Source organism: Chionomys nivalis, chromosome 8 (assembly GCF_950005125.1).
Source record: "Chionomys nivalis chromosome 8, mChiNiv1.1, whole genome shotgun sequence".
In the NCBI taxonomy this organism is placed as follows: domain Eukaryota; kingdom Metazoa; phylum Chordata; class Mammalia; order Rodentia; family Cricetidae; genus Chionomys; species Chionomys nivalis.
The window spans coordinates 29,382,351-29,404,864 of NC_080093.1; positions in this window are offsets into that span (position 1 = coordinate 29,382,351).

Consider the following 22,514-nt stretch of genomic DNA (forward strand, 5'->3'; position numbering starts at 1 on the left):
AAGCTACTTAGCAGGCTGCAATCATATTTTTTTTAATTAAATAATAGTTAATACAGAGTTGTGGAGACCAGTTCCAAAGGATACATCTATAAAACAATTGCATCTAAGGCTCAGGGAGCACTGCAGAAGAGGGGACAGAAAGATGGTAAGAGTCAGAGGGTCAGGGAGTTTGCTGTGAGATTGTATCCTCTGGAAATGTCAGAATCTATACCCATAAAGGCTCAGCAACATGATTGCCTCAACAGGAGCTGAATAAGAACAATGATAGACATGACAAAGAGAAAGGAGAAAACCCACAAGGCCTCAACCCTCCACAATGAACTAGAAGTGACAAAGGAATGCTGAGAGAAATAGCCTTCCTCAGGCAAAGGCACATCAATCGGCTACCCAATACCAATGTCAGCTCTGAAAACATACACATGAATCATGTTACACAGACTGAGCAGGCTGTATTTAGGAACACACACACACATACACACACACACACACGCATATATGATGAATGTAACAATAAGTAATAAAAAAAGAGGCCTTGAATTTGAAAGAAAACAAGGAAAGAAATATAAAGGATTTTGAGAAAGGAAAAAGAAGGGAGAGTGATACAATTATATTCTAATTTCACATTTAAATATTAAAGAAAGAGTGTTTAGGTTCATGGAATATAATTATTTTTTTAAAGAAGTTGGTCTACAAGAGCTAGTTCCAGGACAGGCTCCAAAACCACAGAGAAACCCTGTCTCGAAAAACCAAAAAAAAAAAAAAAAACAACAAAAAAAAAGAAGTTTCTCTCCCTAATAGTGTACTCTTAGAGTCCTGCTTTGTAAACACAGACCAGCTGGAAATATTGACTGCTGCCCAAAGGGGAAATCACCCACAGACGTCAGTTGTAGAAAAACAGATTTTGAAAACGTTTAAACTGCTAACACTTCAAATACTGTGAGGGAGGCAATCTTGAGAGCGGTTTCTCAGGCTGACGGGAGGGCTTGGTGGTAAAGGCATTTGCCTTCTGAGCTCCCTTCCTGTGATAAAAGGTAGGAAGACAGAACTGACATCACAAGCATCCTCTGACCTCAACACACAGGCTATGACACCCCTCAACCCCTGCACAACATTAATAAAAAAACCTAAACCCAAAATAAGAATGGTTTCCCCTATAGTGAAACTTTTTTTTTTTTAATGCAGAAAATTCTTTACCACATGAAGAGGTTCAAGAAGAACAGCAAACGCTGAAGGAGTGGGAGAACCCTGAGTTTGGGGAAGAAATTTCCCTATAAGCACAATTTCTCAGACAGAACACAATTTTTTTAAAAAAAATTGTACTCACCATCCCCACCACCATGGTAGACTCACCTACACAAACAAAGATAGCAGGAGATGTCCTCAATGCACTTCTCTGGGTCCTCCCAGCAGGCCTCAGAGCAGCTCCCCAAGCAGGGACGCTAGAAACAGCATCACATAGCAGCTCTTTGCCTCAGATTCCCTTGAAGTCAGTGACACCAGCAACCAAAACTGTCTGCAATGGGAATAGCAAGTGGATTCTCTCTAGCTGTAAGACAGGAAGGTGCAGTAAAACCATGCCCACATTTGAGATTCAGATATTTTCAACAAGGGAAGAAAATGTGCCATTGTAATCCTTGAAGTTCTGTTTTCCTGTTAAACAGAAAAAAAAAAAAAGGCGGGTTGGGTGGGTTGTCATTCAGCCAGAATGATTTTTGAGGAACTAAAGGACACTGCCTACAGGCAAGTTTAGGTTTTGCTTTCTGCACCATTGCTTTGTCTATAGGGCTCTCAAGTCACATCCCCGTCAGTCCCCCTGGAGCACTGCCATATAGCTGTGACCCTGGTCCTCAGACAACAGGGGATTCCCCACAGCAAGCTGGGGGAATAGCTTCGAGACTAGCCTAGCCGTGTCACAAGCTCGGGGTCTGAATGAGAGATCCTGCCTCATTGAATAAGGTGAAAGAGTCATCACCAACATCAACCTCGGGCTTCCACATTCATTGCATCCACACAAAAGTGTGCCCACATACATGCACACATGTTCATGTACACACATACATACACAGGGGGTGGGGAGAGAGAAATAAATAAAACGAGAGCACTGCCCACCAAGTAGCCCCTTGGCAACCCTGAGCATCCCTTGCCATGCATAGCGTCATCCTGTCTCACATAGACTTTGTCCCTTCTGGGTCTCCGTGTGTTTCCTGTTTTTACAAAGGCATCGACTATTGCATTAGTGTCCACCTTTATCCATTATAAATTTATCTATAAATTCCCCAATTCCAAGTAAATTCTGAAGTTCTAGACCTAGGATATGACCCGGAGGTGGTGTGGGGGGCACAGCATCTAGGTAGGTATGACTGGGGCACTAACTCACACAGCATCTAGGTGGGTATGACCAGGGCACTAACTCAGCATCTAGGTGGGTATGACTGGGGGCACTAAGCATCTAGGTGGGTATGACCAGGGGCACTAACTCACACAGCATCTAGGTGGGTATGACCAGGGGCACTGCACTAAGCATCTAGGTGGGTATGACCAGGGGCACTAAGCATCTAGGTGGGTATGACCGGGGGCAGGGTATTAAGCATCTAGCTGGGTATGACCGGGGCACTAACTCAGCATCTAGGTGGGTATGACCAGGGGCACTAAGCATCTAGGTGGGCATCTAGGTGGGTATGACTGGGGGCACTGCACTAAGCATCTAGGAGGGTATGACCAGGGGCACTAACTGACACAGCATCTAGGTGGGTATGACCAGGGGCACTGCACTAAGCATCTAGGTGGGTATGACCAGGAGCACTAAGCATCTAGGTGGGTATGACCGGGGGCACTGCACTAAGCATCTAGGTGGGTATGACCAGGGGCACTAAGCATCTAGGTGGGTATGACCGGGGGCACTAACTCACCACAGTATCTTATCCCATTTACAAAATCACTCCCACCCTAGAAACTATTGAACCCATTTCACACAAGAGGGAATGGCCAAGATATAGCAATGGTTTCTTAGGTGCATGGCTGGATTTGAACTCATGCCCCATTATTCTATAATGTTGGGAAGAGAAAGATTCAAAGAAAGTGATAAGAAGCAAAGGTGGAGTAAGTCAAAGGTGGGGGCAGTGACCTTCTCTTTGCACCCTGGGGGAGGGATGGCTGTCAGTGATTTAGGTCTGCAGGCTCAGTCAGGTCTTGGGTTTTCTTGCACTTGCTCCAGCCTCCCTGCCTCTCTGACCTCTGGTTTTCCTTCTGGAGAGGGGAGCTCTTCTTTCATACTGGTCTGCAAGCTTTTTAAATACTAAATAAAACATTTATTCTACTCTCTCCCTTGAGTAAGAGGGAATGATTACAAAACAGAGCTGTTCCCTCAACTACAGAAATGGGGAAACATAACAAGGGGAAGCCTGTCTGGGAAGCAGTCCTCAGTCCTTCCTCTAAGCACTGCCTCCCAATCCAGACTCTAAGATGCACTCTCAGAGTGACTGGGAGTTTAGCATCTATGGAATCCCCAGCCCTCCCCCCCCCCCCCCGGGTGAAGCCTCCTTCTGAGTTTCCTCTAGCTGCCCACACACTTCTCAGACTTTTCTGGATAGGTCTGAAACAGGGAGAGCCCAGGTCTCTTCACAGCAGAGCCAAAGCCACTCAAGGTGACATCTTAGCACACTGGCCTGCTTTGTCAATCTCTGTCTAGAAAAATGTCAGGGGGGCAAACACTGAAGCCCTCACAGAGCACGGGGGGGGGGAGGAAGGGCACATAGGGGGAGCTTTGCATTTTGCTGTTTACAGTTGCTCCTTCATCCTGTTCTATTGGATTCTCTGCCTGCTATGAACATGCATTACTCTTTTAAACAGACAGAAAGAACTTTTTACACAAAAGAATAATGGAGAGTACTGTTAGATTGCTGAACAAAAACAGGAAGACATTTTAAGAATTTAGCAAACAGCTCCTGTGTTTTCAATTATTTAATAAGGAAGACACAACTGTGGAAGCCCTTAAATTAGAAACACTTGTAAGCACTGTGCTCCGTTCACAAAGGTCTTAGGCAGGCAGAGAAAAGACAGACAGACAGACAGACAGACAGACAGACAGACAGACAGACAGATGACAGAGAGGAACACAGAGACAGAGAGACAGATGGGGATTAGACCTCTCCAACATTGTATGGATATTTGGTAATGGAAAAATGACAAATTAGGTCAGAAAACACGCCATGATAATCTGAATGTTAATGGTCGCAGCAGTGTACAAAACTTAGCACAGTTTTACACTCTGTACAGAACAGAGAGGCTGTGTCACAACCGTTTCTGCCCTTCCCTAATGCACTGCCTGCCCTGAAGATGCTGTTCAATGTATGGAACCTGAAGCCACCTAACAAACACGACACAGTGTGAAATGTTTACATCAGCCACCCAGAATAGTGTCTGTCACACAGCAGAGGCTCAGTCTGCACTGCAGCAGTTCCTGCAGGTCTGAATTAATCATTTCCACCCTGCCTAAGGGAGAAAACACACAGCATGAGAATGCGGAGAAAATGGCTTTGGGGAAGCAATCAAAGGGCAAGAGCTAGGGAAGCCACCAGACCTGTGCGGAGCCAGCACCTACGCTAGAATTGTCTTCCCAACATCCCCAAAGTCCATAACCGTATCTGGAACACAACAGAAGGGAGCAAGGCTAGCCTCCTGTAGACAATGGGGACTTGTAGGTGGGACGGTCATAAGCAGCTGGGGACAGGGAGAAGATGGAGGTTCACGCCTAGGAATCTACCTAAAAACTGGCCTCTTGGATTACAACCCAGGAACTGGAGGCCAGTCGCTTTCCGGATGCACACTGGCTTGGGCGTCCACCAGACCTCTACTGAGGAAGGCCTGATCTTGAGGGGAGGGAGATATAAGCATAGATTGAAGCTCTGTCTAAAGCAGCTGAGATGTTCGCTTCAGAGCCAGAATCTAGGTTTGGCTCATCCACTGACAAGGGCTCTGAGAGTTAAGGTATTGGTTGTGCCAGGTTGGTGCGGGCAGTAGTGAAGGGTTTTCCTGCCCCAACTTCACCGCACCTGCATGCTGAGCAGAGAATAAGGTGATGGCTCCTGGCTAAAAGGCAAGTCACAAAACTCCTATCTAATGTAGGTCAAATCTGCTTCCTCCAGAAGGTGTCTCAGGAGAAGGGTCAGAGGTCAAGCAGGGAGAAAAGATGGAACTTGTCTCCTGGCCTTCAACCACGAAAAATGGTTGACTGAAAATGAGGGAACTCATGAAATAGAAGTTTCTAGGAGCCTAGAAAGGACTTGTGCCGACCTATTTCCACTCGTTCCTGGACGGAGGGGAGAATGTCAGATGCACTACCCTGAGGTTTGACAGAGAGCTGAAAGGACTTGCTGCCTGAAGCTTCCAAAGCAGGGAGTTCCCAAACCCTATCCATGCTTGTAAAGGGATATGGGGCTGTTCATGGGAATGAAGGAATGGAAACACCTTTGCTCCCAGGCCTGGACTACAAGAACTATAAAGCCTCAATACCTACTGCAACAGTGCAGAATGGAGGAACCCCACAGCACAGGAAGATAGGGCTCCAAGGCCACTAACAGTGGATGGAATGATGGCCGTTGCTCTTCTGCTCCGAGGCAGGAAAGCTAGAAGCTGTTTTTTGGAAGGATATAGGATTGGACCTTTAAATAAGACTGACTCTGTCAGTTCCTCAAACCATAGTGTAGGGTTCACGTCTGACCTATGCACAGCAATGTATATATAACAAGAGAAGTGAAAATATGTATCCGCACATTCTACGTCAATGTACTGTTATTCATCATTGTCAAATGGAAACAACCTAAATATCCAGAAACAGGCCTAAAACACAGTGCTCCCCACAATGGAACATAACTCAGTCCTCAGAATAAATGACATACTGACACATGGTGTGATGATATGATATGGATATGGATATGGTAGGATAAACCATTAAAGAAAGCTATGACGAAGAAACCGGGTGCTAAGGACCACATGTTATATAATTCCACAGCTATGAAGCATCCAGAGTAGACAAATTCACATAGAGACAGAATACTGAATGACGGCTTCATATAGGAAGGCGTCCAGGGAACAGCTAAAGGGCACATGGTTCCATTTTGGGATGAAATGTTTACAATTTGATTGCAGTATCGGTCACACTATCCTGCGCATAACAGTAGAGCAAGTTACGTGGGTGAACTGCGTGCATATGTGAGTCCTATTCCCAAGAGCTGATAGAATACATGAGACAAGGCTGAGCTGTAACAAGTGCCCAGGAATGATGGGCTCAGGTTGGGATACGATGAAGGTCTCTACTCAACACCTTAGGAGGATTTGACCAACTGCTAGTGGCCACTTTAAAAATAAAACATTTCAATGAACTGTCTCACCTCAAATTGTTGGTTATAGAGTAAGAATGACCAGGAAGCAACCCCTGTACCCACTGTTTTCCTTGGTGCCTCTCATAGTGAGCTCCCCCATCCCTCTTGCCCCCCATCTCTCTCTCCTTCACCTGTCTCTATTTGAGAGACTGAAGCACAGCATCTGGGAAAGAAAGACTAGCTTGGCTAGAGCCCTGGTTCTCATCCCAATCCCTTCCACACTCCGAGCTGTGTTCTCAGCCACAGTTTTATGTGGATGCCTATGTGTGTTTATGAATTTTGATTCAAGTAGATCAAACAGAACCAGAAGAACCCCCAGCCTCCTGCACCACCTGAGTTTGCATGTGGGGCTTAGGGGAAGAAGAAAAAGACTTCAGGACTAGAGACAGTCTGGGGACCGAAGGACCCTTAGAGCCAGCCAATCTCTCCAGAGCATCCCTCACCAGAGCTAACCACGGCTACGGCAGGTTCCAGGAACCACACTCAGAAGGGAATATAGTTCCTGCTATCTGGGCCTATATCCCACAGCCTTTAGACCGGGAAGTGAATAAAAGCTGGGGTCAAGTAGAGAAATCCTTTAGATTTAGACTCAGGTAAATGGAATCAGGTTCTCATAGTGACTCTAAGGTTTCAGTTCAGCTAAAAAAAAAAAAAAAAAAAAAAGTGAAGTGTTGATTTACCTCCTCAAAAGAAGCCAAAGGTGGAAGAGGGGACAGCCGACTCATATGTGTCAAGTCAGTGGCGGTTCCTTAGGTGGTTCAAGTCAGTGGCTTTTGGTTGCTCGCCAGAATCCCCTCAGGGAACTTGGAATGCACAGAGGTACGTGGGTACCACCTAGACACCCCAATGGACACTCAGGAGTGGTTGTAGTTCTCCAAAGTTCGCAGGTATCTCTGGAGAAGCTAATGTGGTCGCTCGGTATTAGGGAATTCATGCAGTTGATGTCCACTGAGAGCAATCATTGAGTCAGAAAGAGGAAAGAAAAGTGAAGCTACAAGATTTCAAGACGCAGCTCATGTCTGCTTTCTCTTTAAGATGGACTCGCGTGGCAATCTCTAACTCAGCAATGCAGGAAGGGGAATTATACTTTAATGCTGATTCCTCTCTCTTGGGTGTAGGCAGCAGAGTTAATGGCAGGCCTGCTCTTTGAAATGATGCAATTCTAGAGGAGGGGATAGTGTGGAAATCAGATAGTTCCCGCCGTGTGGACTGACTGCTCAGAGCTCTGGCTCACCACACATGGCTTTGTGGGTTATCGCTCATAATGTATATAGAATTTCTTCCCTTGAGTGTCTCGTGTAAAGTAGGGTCTACTGTCCCCTCTGGTTGACAAAAGTCAGCAATTTCTCAGTGTCAGAACTCTGAAGTAGGCATGCAGAAAACAGAAAGTTTAAAAGAAAGGCAGGCTCATTCGCAAATGCCACATCATCTGCTGTTCCACAGTTCGAGGCTTCTTGTGGCTAACTCCCAATTATTTGCTCAACAGAGCATGCTCATTTACTGAATGTTCTTTTCCAGAGACTGGGACCACAGAGGTTCATGAGAGACTGTGTCTGCCTCAGGGACTTGTGCCCAGATGAACAGAATCATCACAGGGTGGTGAGGAACACAGAATGTTTAGCTCCCAACCTGCTCTGACGACCTGCTGACCTGAAGACCCTGGCATCTGTGTCCCTCAGTGTGGAGTCAGCTCTGTTTGGGTCCCAGAACCCTAGCTAGGGACAGCAGGGAATGAAGAAAGGACAGACTGACACACACACAGCGAGGCTGGGATATAATCTACCACTATGGCCACAACAGGGAACCTCAGCTTGTTTCTGCGGTACAACACAGGGGGCGGGGCCAGTTGCCGGGTAGGAGGTCTCTGTAGCCAGCAGTCTCAGGATTCAAGAATCCAGGAGGAGGAAGCCGCGGTTGCTAGTCCCTTGCACACACTGCTCAGTTGTCGATAAACACTCCTACTTGGGCTTCTGAGGAAAGCCTTGCCAGTTTCCCGTGGGCAAGTTGATTTTGGAGTCCTTGACAGGCTGTGCCCGTGTTGAAATACATATTCAGGGCTGCCTCTGCTCCCTACATCTGGGCCTGGAAGGAGGCATTAGTGGTGACAGCAGGGGAGTAAAGTGGCCCAGCGTGAGTAGCTGTGAGGTAGGCACCTATAGCAACTAGTCACTTCTAAATGGGATATCTCAGAATAGGTCCTCAGCTAACAAAAGAAGAAACAAAACTGGGAGAAACTGAGGAAACAGGTGGCCAGTTGGACCTCAAGAGCTCCCAGGAACAGCAGTTCAAATCCACGACTTCCATTTCTGCCTTCTCCCCACCCCGTGCCTCTAGGTCCTGCTCAGGGCTCAGGCCTCCCATGCCCCACAAAGCAGAGCAGGTGAGCTGATGCAGCGACCCAAAGACCCAGAGTTGTGGCTGTTGATGTGGAAGCAGGCATCTGACCAGATAGGTCAACCTCTTCTGTGATGACCAGCTTTGGGGGACACCCAGATTTGTTTGTTTGTTTGCAAGGTAGGGCGTGCTACCTTCTAGCTCAGTGCCTGTCTTCTTTAGAAATTTCTATGTGGTCTGTTAGCAAGGGTAGTTGTAAATGTGACCATTAGAACAAAGAGTGGATATTATCGCTCTAAGGCCCCACGGTGTGGGGGAATGTAGAAAGGTCATTCCATGCAGAAGAGGTTATACTGATGAGGTATTTTTTGGGGTGAGTCCCCTTTTAAGTAGGGAAGAGTCATCTTTCTACAGAAATTTCTATAGAATTGACAGTGACCTTCTAAAAGACAAGTGCTCCCGTGGTTCTACAGATCAGCTTCTCCATGTGGATGCGCACACTTCCCGCGGATCTGCTGTCTGTCAGCTGTGCGTTCACTGTGGAGTCTTGTGGGCTTGTGACAATAGAGAGCTAGGGTAGAACTGTTTATCACAATTTGTCACTTGCAGTCCTTCCTAAGGAGAACAGCAGAAACAAAGACTGAACTCTGCCAAGGTGTAAACATGGCCAGACAGTGACAACTGCTTTGAATACATCCACCATTTCGCTATCACAACCCAAAGAGAGAGGCAGCCTCCTCATTCCCATTTATAAGTAGGGAAACTGAGGTCCAGCGAACAGACTATTGAAGGTTGCACAGAGAGCATCATTTAGCTCCGAGTATCTTTTACTCATCATTGCTTCTCTTCATTGTGGTGTTCTCTTCTGTCAGGCCCCTCTAAGAGGACAGAGAAGTCCCAGAAACTCTAGAAGAGCTAATCTTGAACTAAAAGTCAAACCTCAAGAGTGATGAAAAACCTCTCAGGATAGTCGTGCGTGGTAATCCCAGCTCTCAGCAGGCAAAGGTCTACAGAAACAAAACAAACAAAAAATAAGAACAGACAACAGCAAAATCTACCACCATTTTAAAAAGCGGCTCAAACAAGGGCCTTGAGTGGAGCCCACCAAGACTGGGAGAGGAATGGGGGAATGGACCGGCAAGTGGATTGTGGTGCTATCCGCTATCCGACATTCGAGCGCTTTGCATGAGAAGTGGGATTGCAGGAAGGACAGTTTTGCTTCCACTCTTCCTCAGCTCTAGCTCCTTTCCTCTCTGCTTCTTGTTTCTGCTGCTTCTCTTCTCAGGTGAGCTCCTGCACAGCAATACAGACACACACACACACACACACACACACACACACTTCTCCTGCAGGTACATGTTCTCCATATCACATAAACACTATTTGTCTGCACAAATGTAATTTGTGAGAAGTGTGAGAAAGTAACCCAGTTTACTCTGCATTTTAAAACGCACGTCCAAGTTCATATTACCACCTGAACCCTGAGGAAAACAAGTGGGTCAAATGAGCCACAGTCCTTTAAGATGCCCCTTGGAGTGATGTGCTAAGAATGAAGAGACACTCTTGTTATGATTGTTAGGACGGTCTTCCCCGTTACCTGGGTATCTTGTCCCTTTAAGAGATAAACTCCATCCACTCCCAATCTCCCCCTTCCTGCTGAGGCAAGATGATCTCTGCTCTCTCCCCTTCTCTCTCTCTTTGTCTGCTGTTCTTATGGGGAGGCAGCTTTCTGTCTCTCTCCCCCTTTCCTTCTTCTCTCTCCTCTTTTCTCCCTTTCTCTCTGTTCCTCTACTTCTCTCTTTTTCTCTTTCTTTCCCCCCATACCCTTCCTACCTTTATTCCCTCCCAATACCCACTGAATAAACTCTCCATACCCAAGCTCTCTGTGTATGATGTATCTGTCTGTCCCTTACCTGCCATAGTCTCCCACCTGCCACGGGATTCACCAAGGGTCACTCGTGCCATAAATCATAACAGTTATGGCTTCTCTTCTGTTATGATGGTTCGTGTTTGTAATCACAGTACTTTGGAGATTCAGACTGGAGGATTGTTGATAGTTCAAGCCCAGCCTGCAATATATATTAAGTTTTAGACTAGCCTCAACTATCATGCAAGATCTTGTCTTAAATATAAACACAATGCATCATCTCACATGTGTTTACCTGTATAAGACCTGCACCTGTTAAAAACATCGCCTTTAGTGGAGTATCAACTGGTAATTGATGACTGCTAAGAGAAGAAGAGTCACTCTCCTTATGCTGGTATAGAGTTCACACCCAAGGACGATGACTTCACATCACATCTATATGGGCAGGACGAAATGGACTCAAGATTAATAACAACAACAACAAGAAAGTTGGAGAGGAGACAGAGCGGGGCTCATAGGGAAGTCAGAGAGATGTAGGGATGGATAGATCACTATGCATGATCAAAATACATGTATAAATGTATAAACCTATTATTTTATAAAAACAGAATGAAGAGACAGAAAGGTGAGCAAACCATCATGCAGTGGACGGGGAGAGGAGCGGCACAATCTGAGGGACGCCTACTCTAGAGAGAGGGCATAGCACCCTTCTCTTATGGATACAGTGGATTCATTCCCTGACCCTGCGCACGCTGCTAGCCAACAGCCCCCTTTCTAGCCCCTTTCTCTCAGCAAGAGATTTTTATTGGCAAGACATGGTATTTTAACTAAAAAAAAAAAATGATGTTTGCTATGTCTTCTTCTCTTTTTGTAGTTGTTTTTGTTTTTTGTTTTTTTTGTTTTGTTTTGTTTTGGTGTTCAGAGACACAGTTTCTTTGTGCAACAGCCCCGGCTATCCTGGAACTCACTTTGTAGACCAAGCTGGGCTCAGACTCACAGAGATTCACCTGCCTCTGCCTCCCAAGTGCTGGGATTAAAGGTGTGCGCCACCACTGCCAACACTACCTCTTTCTGAGAGGTATGGATGCTGCGTGCACATGCATGTGCATGCAATTCCCATTTCCAGTAACCTGAAGTTCAAACCAGAGCAATTCTCAGAATCGTCTTGATATTTGAGGAAGTAGCCTCCTACTGTACGTCACCTCTCCACACTCACCCCGTGTTGATGGTTTCATAATCAAACCTGAGTTTTCCCAACCCTCAAATTCCACAGAATTTCCCAGGGTCTCCCTTTCACACAATCTAGGTAAGTATCAAATAACCTTTTTCTTGGCTACATGATGTACATGTAACCATATTTTGTAGCTGTTATGCCCAAATCCGCAAAGTCCCTGCAAAAGCCAACAAGGAAACGGAGTCCCGTATGTAAAAGCAAAGAGCAAGGTAGGTTTTATAGAACCATTTTCTTTACAGTTCCCATAGTCTTTACAGCTTAAATCCTTGGATCCATCCACCCAGAAACACGGCCATGTCTTTCCAGGCTGTGCTGTGAAATTCTTACTTTTGAAACAAATACAGAATACGTGTTCTAGGATTCAGAAAGGACTTAAACCATTACAAGGGTCCATACCATCTAACAAGAGACATAGACCAGAAGTAGGGCTAGAGCGCAGAGAGAAATACCAAGTCTGAGACAAATCGCTCTCTGGGGGTTACACCAGAAGGACAAACTCGACATCAGGATCCATTAGCTTCCCGAGGTCGCCTCCCTATTGTCTGCTTTCCCCAAGTTTTGACCCGAACACCACGGCCCCTGCTTCCATGGCCCCGCAACGTTGTTTCCGGAGCAGAGCCAGTCTCGCAGCCCTGTTAATAATGCACCTAAATAAAAACCTCCAAATGCTTCTCATTGAATTTAGAACAGAATCGAACTGTACTATATATACCTTGGGGATCTGCATGGCAAGCTTTGGACTCTCACCTTGTGCCCTCCACACCCTTGCCCATGACTCTCTGGCTTCCCATGAACTTGGTAAACTCAACTACCCTTTATTAGCGCTTTGGTGAATATTGTGCGTCTACGGCTTCATCAGGTTATGAATAGGGGGTCCATATAGATGCGCTGTTTACAAGAAGCCCCTGGCCTGCCAATCCTATTTAAAGTTGGCTCCCAATTCTGCTACCCATCAGCATGACCCCTTATTGGTTAGTATTTTGCACTGATGTGGCTACTCAATTTTTGCGTTATTTATCTGCACATTCACGTCTCACCTAGAATGTGAGTTTCCCAGACAGCAGGAGCCTTGCCCTTTGCTCCCTCCGGACCTTCCTTCTTTGTTCTCAGTATCGGATTGGAAGCCTGACATCTAGTAATGTTCCATAAATGTTACTCGGCAGAAAGAATGAAACTACTTCTGGTCTTTCTAAGCCAAACCTGACAATATTCCCAAGATTTGCAGCCAAAGCAAGCCAATCCATTACCAGTATTTTTGCTATTAAACCCCCAAAGTAAATTTTTTCTAGTAAATCCTAAAACTAATGAATTAAAAAAAAAAGAAGTATTCTTCATTCACAGCCCTAGACTATAGGTAAAATAATTTCAAAAAATGTTTTGAGGCTGGAGAGATGACTTAGCAGTCAAGAACACTGTCTGTTCTTCCAGGGACTTGGGTTCAATTCCCAGCACTCACAATGTGACTCACAACCTTCTCTGATTCCAATCCCAGGACATCCAATAGGCCCTGCACACACATACTACAACATAAATGCATTCTGGAAAATTCATAACATAAAATAATAAATAAAACTTTCAAAACTGTTTAAAAACTATTATGGAACAACTAAAAAGACTCAGTAGAGCCTAAATTCTATAAAAGATCACATTTTACTGTGGGCATGCACCACGTTCTCTGGGGCAACTAAGCTATCTTTCAACTTCCTTTGTTATCAGGCTCTGTCGGGTGTGGCTAAAATTCCTCCGCAAGGAGACATAAACATCTACTCTTCTTTTGAAGTCCCCCGCAACAGAGGTGGGATGTCATCTTTCTAGGTTCCAGTGACAGAGGTGAGATACTATTAATTCACTCTGAAGGAATCAATGAGTGTATTACTCTCACCCACTGACAGTGAGTGAGCTGTTAAGGGCCTGCAAGGGGACACAGTCACACTGGAACTTGTGAGCTCAGTGTAGATGACTACCCCATGACTGATGGCACCCCCTCACCTCCTTACCCAGCCACTGTCCTCTAGTTCTTTCCTGGGGCCATGAGCAATTAGGGCAGAACTGTGTACAGCTTGGTGGAGGGTGAGGCTAGAGATGCAGGTGAGAGTCCCATGACCCTCTTTTCCTCCCCCTCCTTCTGGGGAATGTCAACAGTCAACAAACCCAGCTGCCGGGAACTTGTGCAAGCAGGCAGAGCTGGACTCGTGAAGATAGTCCAGTACACACACACACACACACACATCATGTACTGTCACCCAACGCAATGTGAGAAATTCCATGTGCACTTGTGAAAATCTTCTGCTGAGATTTTCTGTGTGTGTAGTCCAGTCATATGGAGCACTTCCAAGGAGAACTCAAAACCCTATGTTAAAGGGACTTGAGTCTTTGTTCACCTGTGGCCTTGAATGACTACACAGCCTGCCAAGGCGGTTGTATTGACTCTGTTTGCTGATGTGAACTTTATTGCATGTCTAAGACTGAACATACATATGCTTTTGATCAATTTATATATTCTCTAAACTATGTTTTCACAGGTGTTAACTTCTGCCATTGCCCTAGTAATTCTTCTAGCCAGATGCTATCACTGGCTCCAATATATAGACGAGGAAATCAAGATGCACGCTACATAACCTATCCAAGTTCAGATACATAGGCAGAAGCGTAGTTGTAATTCCAACCAGATCTAACTCTGGTTCGTGATCATTCCACTGTTAATGTTTTAGAGTTTTGTTACATTCTTTGATGATATAATTTTTTTTTAATGAGCAAAATAAATAAATAATAAATCCAACTTTAGTCTTTCTAACAGGTTTGGGTTTCCAAAGACCTTGGGAAATCCTTTGACGTTTGGCACAGAGGGTTTATGGCCTCTAATCCATCTAATCCTCGTGCAGTGTTTTGGTATCTACAGGCCTATCTATAATCTTAATTGCATTGCTACCTGTGACTCTCGTCATTCGGTGCCACATTTTTGAAGTGTGAGAATCAGAGATAGGATTTCGTGGGCACCTGGGCACAAGGGTGAAGAACCCAGGTTCGTGATTTGCATGATTAGGTGGGGAAGAAACAAGCCTTTTATCTTAGCAGAGACACAGCCTAGAAATGTTAAGAGCGAGCCCTAGAGAAAATCCCCACATATGAATCAGGTGATGGATTTAATTGATAACCTTACAAAGACTAATCTGTCTATGAACCACAACGGCCATCTCGAGAAAACCGCTAAGAATGCAGGAATAGCACACATACCTCAGTGGTAGCCAACAGCTCTCTAATTTGACTTAAGACCCACTCAACAAGAGGGAAAAGTCTCTCTAGTCCCTGAAAGGCTCATGTGTTGAAAACTTTGTCTATGCTTGCTGAGTTATTAATAAAAACACAGAAAGTGGAGGCCTGTTTGGAGGAAGTATCTAACTGGAGCAATTGCTTCAAAGGGTATAGTTTATCCTTCCTTTTTTTCCTTTCCCTCCTGGCCAGCATACAATGAGCAGCTTTCCCACACCAGGCCTTCTGCCAGGATGTTCTTATCACTACAAGCCCAGAAACAACGAGCCAATTACTCATGGGCCAAATTCTCTGACACTGTGAAACAAAGAAGATATTTCCTTATGTTAATTTTTTTTTCTCAGTTATTTTATTACAGTGACCCAAAGCTGACTGTCATGATATACATGGATGCTTTGCACTACCAGGGCAGAGTTGAACAATCAAAACCCTCAAGACTGAATATTCCAGGTCTGGTCATCAACAGAAAATGTCTGCCACCTGTGTTATAAGGAAGACCAAGCTGTGCGGTGTGGTTGGCATCTTTAGTCCCAGCACCCAGGGAGCAGAGGCAGGTAGATCTCTGAGTTCATGGCCAGCCTGGTCTACGGAGCAAGTTCCAGGACAGCCTGGGCTACAGAGTGAAACCCTTTCTCAAAAAATCCAAAAGGAAAAGGAAAAGAAAAAAGAAAGAAAAGGAAAAGAAGAGAAAGAATGAAGACTAACGGATAAGTAGGAGTCTGATTGTGGGGGTCTTGAATAGAGGGGCCACAGTATTCACGCTTGTCTCTCAGTCAACAAAACCACCTAGGTTCCCTGACCAAGAAGAAGCCAGGAAGACAGAAGTGTGGTTAAGGATGCTGCTGACCTTTTCATAAGTATTGAAAAAATGGAACTAAAACCAGGAAGCAGAAATTAGTTAGAAGCTGGCTACAATTAGTCTATACAAGGCTGTTAGGATCTGGAGAGGGCACCATTGTCATATATAACATCAGACCCCATTGCCCATGGTGACAAGACCAAGACTTCACTCAGATGTCCTTCTCCAGGTAGCTCAGTGGAAGATGGTCTCATTCTGGTTACAGGGTAAATCCTTACTTATCCCGAGAATCATATAAAAGCTGATGTTGGTTGCCAGGTTCTCTCAGCATCCCTCAGTCCCTACCTGTTACAGGGTCCATCTGGATGGCATCCCCACCCCCTACCCTAAACTTCCCCAGCCCAGAAACTGGGCTGGGTTGCTCTTCCCTCAGCTGCTCTTCCCTATATAACCCAACCATTTTGGCTCCGAAGGTCCTTTTATTCCTTTCTTTTCTTTTTTTTGTCTCTTGCCGTTTTAATCTCTTGGTTCCTGCTCTCCTGGCCTCTTGGCTTCTGGCACTCCCCTCTCCCCACATGGCCAGGTTCAGTTTGCTGGTCTTGTTCACTCTGGACTCTCCCAAATGTCTCTGCCTCTGCCTGTGCTCTCCCTTAAGTCTCTAATAAAAACCCCGAATCCCTTAGGAGCTGTCATGTCCTCCTTTTCTTTCTTTCTTTTTTCATCTGGCGCTTCATCCATGCCTTCAGAAAGTCAAATCAGCAGCTTGGTTCAGAGTGACAGAGTTCCTTGGGAGGGAGCTCATTTATACCATAGTTTCAGCCATGAACAGAAATGAAGGCACTTATAAGAAATGAATATTTATTTCACTGCTTATAAGAAATGAATCACCCACAGTGCACTCTCAGCAAGTGACAGCCCAGTGAGTCAGCCAGTATGAGGTCAAGAGAACAAGGAGTTCACTTTGTGTGCTTCTGCATGACCCTAATGTGTACTGATACGGTCTCCTACAATACTGAGGCTGTGCACACAATTTCTAGGGAGGTATAATTATAAGCACATTTATAGGTGTTTAAATTACAATTGAAACAACATAGTATTTTATACTGAAATAAAAATCACCTCCTTCCAGATCCCGAATACCCAGCTAGCAGTTTCAAGGAAAGAGCAGATAACAATTTTCAAAAACCCAAAGCCACCAAATTTGTAGCAGAAAAAGCTTCATTGAAAGTCACATGGATAATCTTTAAAAAACAAAACGGAACATGGCACGATCTACTTTCTGTCGCTTTCATAATGGGCAAAGAAGAGAAATGTGAAACATAAAACAAATGATGAATGGCCAATGGAGAGATAGACACACAGAGAAGGTGAGAGGCTGAATGAACAGGGAGGGACAGCAGAGAGGCATGGGGTCGTCCTGTGCACCAGATAAAGACCCACAGGCGGGTCCCCTGGTAGGTGTCATGGCACATCTGTGGCTGTAGTTGAGAGCACCTAGTCCCAGAGAGAGAAAATCAAAACTCGTAAGTACTGCTTTAATAGAATTTTCTAGACACAAAAATAAATGAGGTGATCAATGTAATAGACAAAAAAGATCTATGAACAAATAAATGATATAGACATATCCTCTATATTCACTAAAATAAAATGGGGAAATGATATTTTAAACATAGTAAATGGTACAAGGACAATCAGAACCACATACAAAAATGTGTTTGATCCCTGTCTCATATTGTGTGTGCACACACATACACACACACACACACAGAGAGAGAGAGAGAGAGAGAGAGAGAGAGAGAGAGTTCTAGAAGGATTTATCTAAATGTGAAGCAAAACAAGAGCAATTTTTAAAAAGGGGGGAAATAATTCTTCATTAATTTTCAGCAATCACAAGCCATTTACAGCAGTATGCAAAAACAGTGCTATCCATACAGAAAAGGCTGAGAAGCTGAAATATGTACAAGGGATTTCTGCTCACCAAATAATTCCATCAAGACAGGTAACAGGCAATAAATATATCAACAGTTGCAGGGGAAGACAGTCTCAGTTCACCTGTCTGTCCAGGACTTGTATCTAGGACCTCTGAAGGATCTCAACAAAATCACAAAGATAGTCTATTCTCTTGTGTCTGTTCTTTTTTTATTTATTTTATTTTTAATTATGTATATGTATGAGTTTATGTGTGGGGGTATGTGATGTGGGATTCCTCTCTCTATGCTCTGAATATGTTTTATTGCTATTGGTTAATAAAGAAGCTGTTTTGGCCTATGGCAGGGCAGAATATAGTTTGGCGGGATAACTAAACTGAATGCTGGGAGAAAGAAAGTGGAGTCAGGCAGACACTGTGTAACCACCCAAGAAGTAAGATGTGAGGAAACAAACCATGAGCCTCATGGTAAAATGTAAAATAATAGAAATCGGTTAATTTCATATATATAATAGCTAGCTAGGAATATGCCTGAGCCATTGGCCAAACAGTGTTGTCGTTTTTGTGTGATTATTCTGGTCTGGGTGGCTGGGAGATGAAGGCACAGTCTCTGTCTACAGGTGTGTGCACAGGAGTGCAGATGCAAGCAGAGACCAGAAGCAGTGAATCTCCCCAAAGCTGGAGTTACTGGCGGTTGTCATGTGGCAGACATGGGTGCTATAAACCAAATTGAGGTCCTCCACATGAGCAGACCATGCTTTTAACTACTGAGTCATCACCTTTGACTCTTATGCCTTTCATTTGTGAGCTTCATGCAAAAGCCTCCTGTGGGTGCCTAAGGCAGTAGGCAGTACCGAGCCTTACATACATTGTTTTCTACATGCATGCACATATCTACATGGTATACACATACATATATGTAATATATATGGCAAATGTTAGTTTATAGATTATATACAGAAAGATTAAAACTATGAGAACAGAATAATTATAACAATATGCTATAGTAAAATATAGGCATAGTTTCTCTTTCTCAAAATGTCTTATTGTAAAGTAGATCTTAGAAGTCTTGGGATATATTTTTTTTCCTTATTGAGTCAAGAATTTTTTCACCTAAAAGGAAGCATACTATGACTTCTTACTGATATATACCAACCTCCATCACCACCACTAATAGGGGCTTTAGGACCATTATTATTATTATTATTATTTGGTTTTTCGAGACAGGGTTTCTCTGTAGCTTTGGAGCCTGTCCTGGAACTCCCTTTGTAGACCAGGCTGGCCTCGAACTCACAGAGATCCGCCTGCCTCTGCCTCCCGAGTGCTGGGATTAAAGGCTTGCGCCACCACCGCCCGGCTTAGGACCATTATTAAGTGAAATAAAGGTCACTTGGACCCAAGAACTGCAATCTTGTGACAGCTGACCTGGTGAACCAGACTACTTCTAAGTGACCGGTGGGTAGTTAGCTACACAACAAGGGTTTCCCTCAGGAAATTTCATGGCCCAGTCATGACATAGATGGACAAGTGATTATAGACTCCATGGTTTATTTTTGACAGTTTTTGTCTTTTATACTGTTCAGCTTTTGGAGGAGGAGAAGCTATGCCCATAAACCTGAGAGCATATTTCGGCCTTCATGTTGTTGAAGATGGACATCTAAATCATTTATGGATTCCCCAAAATGCCAAGTGGTTACAGTATACATCCAGTGTACAGAGAAGAGAGAAGCTAAATTATCATGTATTATGTGTCAAGACCCTACTCCAGGCAGAAACCAGGTGGGTCATTGTTGCGTTCTGTTTGCTTTCTGTTTGCCTCAATAACAGACTGATGTGTTTAATTTGAGGTCTGAAAAGAGAAATAGCTTCCTGAAAAAAAAAAAAGCTCGTTGTTGTAAAACAAAGCATCTTTCCTAAAAACAAAATGAAACACGGCTTATCCCAAATCAGAAACAAAATGAAACGCGGTTTATCCCAAATCAACATTCACTGAATTACCCTTAATATACTATCCAGTCTATGTTTAGCTTTGCCGAAATTCAACACTGACACAAGATACCCAAACGTTTCTAAAGAAGTTGAGGCCAGAATTTAAATGCACAAAGTAAAAATAAATTCCAGTTAATTTTGACATTATCCAAAGTCACTGTGTGTCAATTTAGCTCTTCAATGGGCCACAGCATCAGTTAGCATGCATCCTAGTTAAAGGCAGGTTTAAGAGCTAAACACTTTGCTGGGTGGGTGAAGAGAAGGTTCAGTTGCTAAAAGTAGGCATTGCTTTGTAGAGGACTTGGGTTCTGTGCCCAGCACCCACATGGTGGCTCACAGCTATCCATGACTCCAGTTCCAGGGAATCTGATGTCTTCTTCTGACCGCTGTGGGTACCAGGGATGCACATGGGGAATTTACATGCATACAGGCAAAATATTCCTACCCATAACATACAATAAATAAAAAACTTTTAAAAACTAACCTTAAAAAATCATTTTAAAACTTAATAAACTTAAGCTACCTTTTAAGTACTTCACAACTTACAGAGCTTTTGGATCTTAAAATAATTTAGTAAATCACTCCCTGAAATCAACAATATCAATCAATTTATAGGTTTCTTGCTGCCTGCTAATGCCAAGCAGTCTGCACAACACTTAGATATTAAGTGGTTAGCCCTGACTCCATTTAGCATAGGAAAACAGGTTCAGGGAGGCTAGAGGATACGCCTAAGGTCAGGAGTGGCTAGGTTTTTAAGGCATGCTCCTGTTCTTCCAAAACACAGGGACGTTTTTCGGTACAGACCCGTGCTTCCCTTTCACAGTCAGAACTAACAGTCCTGACCAGTACAAAAAGGTTTTTGTTTTGTTTCGGTTTGGTTTTGGGTTTCGTTTTTTTTTGTTTGTTTGTTTGTTTGTTTGTTTGTTCATCCTTTTTTTTTCCCAGTTTTTCCCTAGATGCCTGGTTTATTAAAATCGCTTTGAAGTTATCAACACCTTCAGTGTCCTGGAAAGAGATCATTTTATTTGGTTTCGTATAAATTCACATTCACAACTTAGCTCATGCTTGCTAAACTGTCTGTATTCAGAAAGAAGAGATGACTGACGAAAAAGGCCTGCTCTCTATTGGGTGCTGCGGGAAGGATTTTGTTTGGTTGATTGGCAGCTACTGTTGCTGACTTGCTTGCTTGTTTGTTTTGTTCTGTTATAGATGTGTCCTGGCATTGTCTTCAGTTTCCAGCACCGCAGCAGAAGTTCTCACAAGGACTTTCATCTCTGTCTATGTCGCTATCCATGAGTAACGTCTCAGAGACTTTCTCTTTTCCTTCCTCTCCGCATAACAAATGTTTGTGTCTTTTGAAGGTTGGGAACCTAATCTCAAAGCAGACAGATAAATTTGCCCGGAAGAAACCCAGATACTAAATGAGAGGGAAAGCCTAGTCCTAGGGGATTTCAAGATTCAACAAAGGCCCCAAATTACTGATCAAAAAAGCCCCACCTCTGTTTTGCTAAAATTCACTTGCAAGAATGTGTTAAAACTCACTTCTCAGACTGCACCGACAGAAGTGAGGACCATTCCTGCACGCTGGCTGTGCTCCAGATCTCTCAATTATTTCATCCATGTGAACATAAATAATGGGCCGGTATGGTGCCTTATTCTTCTTTAATGACCCTTATCATGCAGATCCAACCCTACACCTACATAATCAGATCCCCTTAATAAACAACCTGCTTGGGTGTCCACGGGTCAGAGTCTGTGCTGGGAAGACTTGTCAAAAATAGAAAAAAATATGAAAGAAAATTGAATCAATTCAGTTGAGCTCAGGGTCACACTGAAATTCAAGTGACAGTGAATTAAGCTTTTAAATTCTCTAGCTGCTGATTTTTGTATTATCCTTATATATTAACAGAGCTAACATTTTCTTCAAAGTGAAGGAAAGAAAGATCCTGGAAGGTAAATAATTGATCTCAGACTTTTAGATAGTAACAACTTAGTTATCTAAAATGACAATATGGTTACAACATTCAAAAGCAGCCAGACAGTGGTGGTGTACAGCTGGAATCCCAGCACTTGGAAGGCAGAGACAGGCGGATCTCTGTGAGTTTGAAGCAAGCCTGGTATACAGAGTTCCAGGACAGCCAGGGATACCCAGAGATACCCTGTCTTGAGAAACCAGAAGAGAGAGAGAGAGAGAGAGAGAGAGAGAGAGAGAGAGAGAGAGAGAGAGAGAGAGAGAGGAAGAAGAAGGAGGAGGAGGAAGAAAAGAAGATTCAAAATGAAAAAGATACAAGAGATAGTAGGTTTACCTCTATAATTTAAATTTACCTACTATAGTCCCAATTGCCACATAAGGCATTTTCTATCAAGTTCTCATTCATCCGTCTAAGCATGTGCTTGTTGCAAATACAAGCAAAATGCACATTTTTTCTTTTCCCAAAGTGCAAAATTTGTATTTTCTGGACAGACACATAGAGCTCATAATGTATGATTAAGAGCACAGATTATCCATATTAGCAATTAACATGCAAATGAATATTCATAGGCTTCATATCCTATATATAATTAATATAATGCCCCAAGTGCACTGTAATTTACCATTAACAATAGATCCATCTTGGAGATTGTTCCACTATCAGTCTAAAAAGGATTCCTTCTTTGTTTTCGTAGCTGTCTACTAAAGTATTCTATTATTGAGTGGTACCCGCATCTGTTTG